Source organism: Meleagris gallopavo, chromosome Z (assembly GCF_000146605.3).
Source record: "Meleagris gallopavo isolate NT-WF06-2002-E0010 breed Aviagen turkey brand Nicholas breeding stock chromosome Z, Turkey_5.1, whole genome shotgun sequence".
NCBI classification, from domain to species: domain Eukaryota; kingdom Metazoa; phylum Chordata; class Aves; order Galliformes; family Phasianidae; genus Meleagris; species Meleagris gallopavo.
Window position 1 is genome coordinate 17,622,606 of NC_015041.2, and position 6,000 is coordinate 17,628,605.

The 6,000-nt window shown below is 46.8% G+C and overlaps 3 protein-coding genes across 4 annotated transcripts in view; 2 read left to right on the top strand and 1 right to left on the bottom strand.

Annotated features, from left to right (window-relative positions):
• LOC104914906 (zinc finger SWIM domain-containing protein 6-like) overlaps positions 1–6,000 on the top strand; it is a 537,827-nt gene that overhangs the window by 284,081 nt on the left and 247,746 nt on the right. The window lies entirely within an intron of this gene.
• The window catches only part of LOC104914911 (zinc finger SWIM domain-containing protein 6-like), a 490,619-nt gene that overhangs the window by 254,609 nt on the left and 230,010 nt on the right, over positions 1–6,000 (top strand). The gene's annotated exons all lie outside the window — the stretch shown is intronic.
• The window catches only part of ELOVL7 (ELOVL fatty acid elongase 7), a 29,308-nt gene extending 23,308 nt beyond the window's left edge, over positions 1–6,000 (bottom strand). Inside the window, exon 1 of one of the 2 annotated variants that reach the window (XM_010725450.2) lies at positions 5,972–6,000. The gene's annotated coding sequence lies outside the window, so the exon portion shown is untranslated. Of the gene's footprint in view, positions 1–4,756; positions 5,008–5,971 lie in introns of those variants that run through there. The other variant, XM_010725451.3, reaches the window with a different exon arrangement.

Sequence of the window (6,000 nt, forward strand, 5' to 3'; positions counted from 1 at the left end):
TCAAAAAAAGATTAAGCTTATATCTAACTGCGCATTTCAGTTACCAAAAGAAGTCTGAGAAGGCCTTTTTTGCACGAAGGTTTCAGTGCTCTGCAGAACAGGTCAGTATGTTTGGTTTGTCCTCTGCATAGAGCGCTCAGTCACTAGAGAAAAAGTATCTCTTTTCCCACTTGTCAGCACAGCAAAGCAATGGCCAAAACTAAAGCTCTGGTGCTATCCAAAAATATCAGGTCACATACCGCTATCTGAACCTACAGCAACACCACAACCCTCATCCTCCCAGCAAGCAGCCACTTTCCTCCCACTCTTCTATCTCCCCTCCAGAGGATTTCACTGTTCACAATCAAACACCAAGGAACCCGCTTGCACCCACACTCACTATCTTCGATACACATGATCCAGTTGAAGATTGACCCAGATGACAACATCCACATAGTGAGATGCGTGCTCACTGACTGAACCTCTTCTCTCTGCCCTTGTCTCAACAGATGCGTCAAGGTCACATAATTCCATCATCTGTAAGAGCAGTTCCCTTTCCTTTCACAAAAGCCTGTCTAGACTCAATTATGTTTTGTCAATGCTCTGGCACCTTGGATGAAAGCAAGTGATGACATGCAAGTACACTCTACAAGGATAGAAGCAAGCACACCAAGTAGCACAATTTCCACAGATTCCAAGGTAGTTTTCTATTCAAAAACTTAAAATGCAGGTCAAGTGGGACACATAAGCTGTTCAGTTCTAAAATACAATAGCAGCCTCATTTCAGCAGATCTGTCAAGATCAAATGAGAACTGAGCATTTTCTAACCAATGTTCAGGAAGCTTTCTACTGCAACCTTCAGATAAGACCCTCTCAAAGCAACCAACCACGTCGTTTTTTGGGAAGCTGTTTCAAGATAATGTGAAACTCAGCCGGCGGATTTCCTATTCCGTAACATTTCAGACATTCATCAAAGGACTCGCTGAAGGGAGGCAGTGAGAGCTCCAACAACTTATAGCTTCTGCACTCCCCAACTTTCTTCCTCTCCAAAATGCCAAGGATCATGGTTAGAACTGAAAAGAGATTTCTTGAACACCAGAACTATCCATAAACTGACTTACAGCCTGCCTTCCTTCATAGTTTCATTACTTTTTCATGGAAAAAATAATTTGAGTAGACTCCTGTAACCTAAGTACAGAAGTGCTAGTGAAACGATGTTGCTGGTGTCGCGGTAGTAATGCAAATGACGGAAGGAATTAGCATCTGCAATAATGCCACATGGAACATGGCTCAAAAATAGTTTTTCCAAAGCTTTAATTTCAAAGCTGACATTGAACACCTCCCTCATTGCATTAGCCCTCTGGCATTTGTACACAGCTTCTTCTATACATCTTGGTCACAACAGATGAAGGTGGACAGGGCACTTCCTAAGTGCATTACAGTAATCTAATTAAGCTTGTCAGACCCATTCTGTACAGTTAAAAGTCTCAAAAGCGAACCTTTTATTTCAGTACAGAGAAGACAAGCTACAGGACTCTGACTACAGAAGCAATTGAAGAATATAATTCAATTCAGATATTTCCAACTGTACGTCTAAGCTAACAGAACAGGGACTGTAGAGTGATGATATGAATGTAAACACTGTAAAACACACTATTTGACTGAAATGTATATATATGAAATTAAGTGATTTGCACCTCTACAGGAAAATGCAGCATTAGCTGCTACAACTATGAAAAGAGTATAGACTTTTTTGTTCAGTCCATCCCTATCTGTTCATAACATGGCAAATACCACAGTATTTGTTTAACAGAAGGAACAGACACACCTGACCTATAAACCCTGATATTTTCAAAGCTTCTGCCAATATCTTTAATTAAGAAAACCAAAAGCAGTTTATCAAAAGTAAATGAAAATATTGTCTATTAAATCCTCATCAGAAAAAAGAAGCCTGATACATTAAAACATACTGTAATTTACTGAAAAGAACTATTTTTTCCCCTATTAAAGATACTATCTCCTCCATCAGCAACAACAGCTCTAGACCAAGAAGGTCCTCCTTTCCACTCACCTTGCTCTCTGCTCAGCAGTATCACAAAACAGCAGCTTCAACCACTACCAACACTTTTCACTTCATTTTTCAACTACTCAGACAAAACACAATCAAAAAAATAAAAATAAAATTAAAACACTAATGTGAGATGTTCCCATATTGTACATGCATACAGAGAGGCACTGAATCGGGTAACTGTGACTTTGTTTTAAATCATTTCACAATTGATGATAGAATGCAAATTATCTCCACATCAACAAACCAATCTTTGTGTTTCAGACTCCAGCAGGAGTTGTCCCCTTCTTTTGTTAGAAGACAAATAATAGAAGGAATGGAGTTATTCTTAGCAAGCTCTGTTTTTAACTCAGATATATTTATAAATCCAAAATACAGTCCTTGGAATAGCAGGGCTCTATTGAAGTCCCATTCAGGAGATACCTGTAGAAAGTTACTAGCATTTTTCACTTATCAACAACTGTTTGCATGCATTTTTAAAGTGCACAATACAAACTTATATTCATATTCATACACATTTGGTGACAAAACGCTTTAAAAAGAGAAGAAAAAAAAGTAGTTTGAATGGAGGGTCCAGGCAATGGGCAAGGCACATTATCAATACACAACATAATGCAAATTGCAAAGACTTCATGAAACAATTACACGCACACAGGGAACATACAGGAACTCACGAAGACACGACAAGATGACAAGCAAGTTGTTTAGAGAGTAATTAGCAATTGGAAAAGCCCCTTTAATGGGACGAATGTCATCTTAATCTACATCATCCCCATTACTCACTCCTACTCCAACATGGCCCCTTACTCACGCAACCTTTTCTGGCCTCACAGAAACAGACTGTGAAACACAAGGGCAGGGGGGAGACAACCCACAGGAAAAGGAAAGAGCACCTTCATCCAGGAGGGCACTGGCCCACACCCAGCACCCAACCACAGACAAAGGAGAGGAGAAATGCTGTGAAACTGCAACAGAAGGCGGAGGTGGGATCAGGGATCAGGTGAGGAGAGATAGCAGCCACTGCTCTGACAGCGGTGACGCGACCCTGGCACAGGGGAGGGGGCAATCCAAATACCATTGCTCCTGGCAAATACGGTGACTCACTGTGCTTATTTGCTGCCACCTGAATTCAGCCTCCTTGTGACATCCGTGCTACTCTGCGACGGCACCCAGTGTGCTCAGGGCTGGCAGGCTGCGCGAGGGGCAGTCACAGAGGTCAGCTGTGTGCCAGCTGATGTCAGAGTGAGGACTCAGATCCTGCCATCCTCATACAGCACCAAGGTAACAAACCAGCCTCTGTGCACACCTGTGCTGCTTTAAATTTAGCATTCTTCTCCCACTGTTCCATTCATTACCTTCTAGTTACATGGCATATAGGTCTTCTTTACTCAACATCTTAAGTAAATAAATATTTTGTGTAACCATCAGAAGCAGAGTGTAAATAGGGAGAGATACACCAAGGGAAAAAAAAAAAAGGAAAACATAACAAGCACACAGAGTATTTTACTACATTATGGAAGGAAAGAAAAACACTGTTCAGCATTTCCTGTTCAATATTCAGAATTAGACACAAAAACCAAAGACATTAAAAAAATACCCAAGCTACTCTGGTTTCTATCAGGCTTAACTCACACTTACTATCAGTTGAAACAAATACTATTTCTTCTGGGATTTCACTTAATATCAGAAGGACAGAAAAATTCTTATCTGCCGTACCACCTGAAACTGCACAAACTTCTGGCAAATCAAACACATGAAATCAGGCTCTAGAAAAATAGGACTGCACTGCATGTCCCTTTAGCTTTCATTTTCTTCCCTTTAAAAAGAACTACATTGAAAGAAGAGAAAAACCTGGTATACAGAATGTATTGTCAGTGTTTTTGTTCAAATATTTCAATAGGAAAATAGGAAAAGGTTTAGTTTTTACCCTTGAGGTGCTGCAGCACGTGGTCCATGTATTGAGGGAAGCAATAGGGTCCAGCATTACTATATGGAGTACCAACCAACTTTGAAATTGCATTTAAGGTAATTTTAACTGAGCAGGAAACTCCTAAAACTAATTCTGAGAACAAACTTCAATGCTCTTCCTTCTGATATGCTTTACTTTTTCTTTTTTTGAAAAAACTTTTTTTTTTTTTTTTTAATTAGCATAGCTTCTCTTTGAGTATCCCCGAGCTGGGCTCCCAAGCACAGGTCAGCTCCCTCCTTAACACTCAGGGCTGCTTTAGGAAGCATCCACAAATGGCAGCAGAGGAAAAGGCAGGCAGGTCTGTCAGTTCTCAAACTTTGCATGGAGTTCGGCAGGGGTGAACGAGACTGAAGCGCACCTGTGTGTCACCCACTGTGACTCCAGGAAAGAAAACCAGGACAAAAGCAGAAAGCAGTTGAGAAAGACGGAGCTCCTTCTGGCAGCACACGGTCTGGGAAGCAGCTTAATGCTTCCGACATCCTTCCCACCCTGCAGCAGCCGTGAGAGACCCGCGTAGGCACTGCTGTGCCCTGGCGCAGGCTCAGCAGCCAGGCAGGCAACAGAGATAAGAGAATCTTTAAATCAGGAGTAAGAGCAACAGTACAAGGTAGCGAGTTAAAAAAAAAAAAAAAAAAAGTTTCACAGTTTTCCGGTTTATTGCGGCAGGGAGAAACAATGCCAGGAAGGGCACGGCACAGTCAGCAAACACAACCGAGTCACGTCAGGATACTGAAACGTACCTGATTAGTTCTTTCGGCAGCGTGCAATTAGCCGATAGATATTTCATGATATTCAAAGAGCTCTGTAACTAGTCAAATCCTACGCGGCGTGCATTTCCCTTGCCTAACGCCGCGGCGTCTCTCCCGGCACATTCCATGAATATCGCTTCCTGCAGCACAAGCTGTCTCCCGCCGCTCCAAAACACTACTTAGCAGAAAGTTGTCTGACGCGCTGCAAGGAAAGCTGCGCTACTTCCCGCACCAGCGACAAAGCTGCCGACAAGGAAGACTCTCGGCCGGAGTTCGGCCCGGTTTCCCCAGCCCTGTGCTACCGCCGTGAGACGCGCAGCCACGAGCGCTCCGCTCCCACGCGGCCCCCCACGGTCGGGCTGTGCCTGCAGCCCCGCGGCGCTGAAACCCGCCCAAACCTCCGCACCGGGAGGCCCTCAAACAGAGCGCTACGTCTGGTTGAGAAATGGGCAAGGGAGAAAGTTCCCGATCTGTTCCGACAGCGTGAGACAACTTCTATCTGCCGCACACTCAAAGCGATCGGTCGGAGCCGACCTGCAGCTTTCTGCTCGCAGAGCATCCTCCAGCCCTTAACGGGGTCTCACCCCGCCGCTCGCCCAGCGCCGTCCCGCACACAGCTCGGGCCGGGCCGGCGGGCAGGAGGGAAGGGAGGCGGCGGCGCCCGTAGGGCGCCCAACCCGCCCGACGGCCCCTGGCGAGACAGCACTCTGTAGCTGCCTTCGAAGAACTCCACCACGTGCGCCACGCCTCTCCCCGCTGCCGCCAGCACCTGCAGCCCTCCACCTCTCGGTGTCCGCGACCGCTCTTCGTTCCGGGGACTGGGAAAAGGCGCTTCTGTTAAGAACGCCCGCAACGCCCCGGCATTCCGCGCCTCCTCGCCGGAGGGACGGTTCCTCCGAGCGGGGGTCGGCCGGGGCGGAGGTGAACGACGGGGAGCGGAGCGCGGTCAGAGGACGGGCACCGCGGGGGGCGGCATTGTGGCTGCGGGCACCGCGGGTGCAGCCGCGCGTTGAGAGGAAGCGGAGCTCGGAGGCCTGGAGCAGCCGGGGAGCAATGACGGGGACGGAGGAGAGGCGGGGGAACCGCACAGCCGCGAGCTCGGGGCGGGGGTCGCGGGAGCCACCCGAGGACCCGTCCCGTCCCCAGCGCGGAACCAGGGGGTCGCGCACGCACCTCCCGCCCTTCCCGCACCCCGGCGGCACTCACGCGGCAACGGCGCAGCCACACCTGTCCCC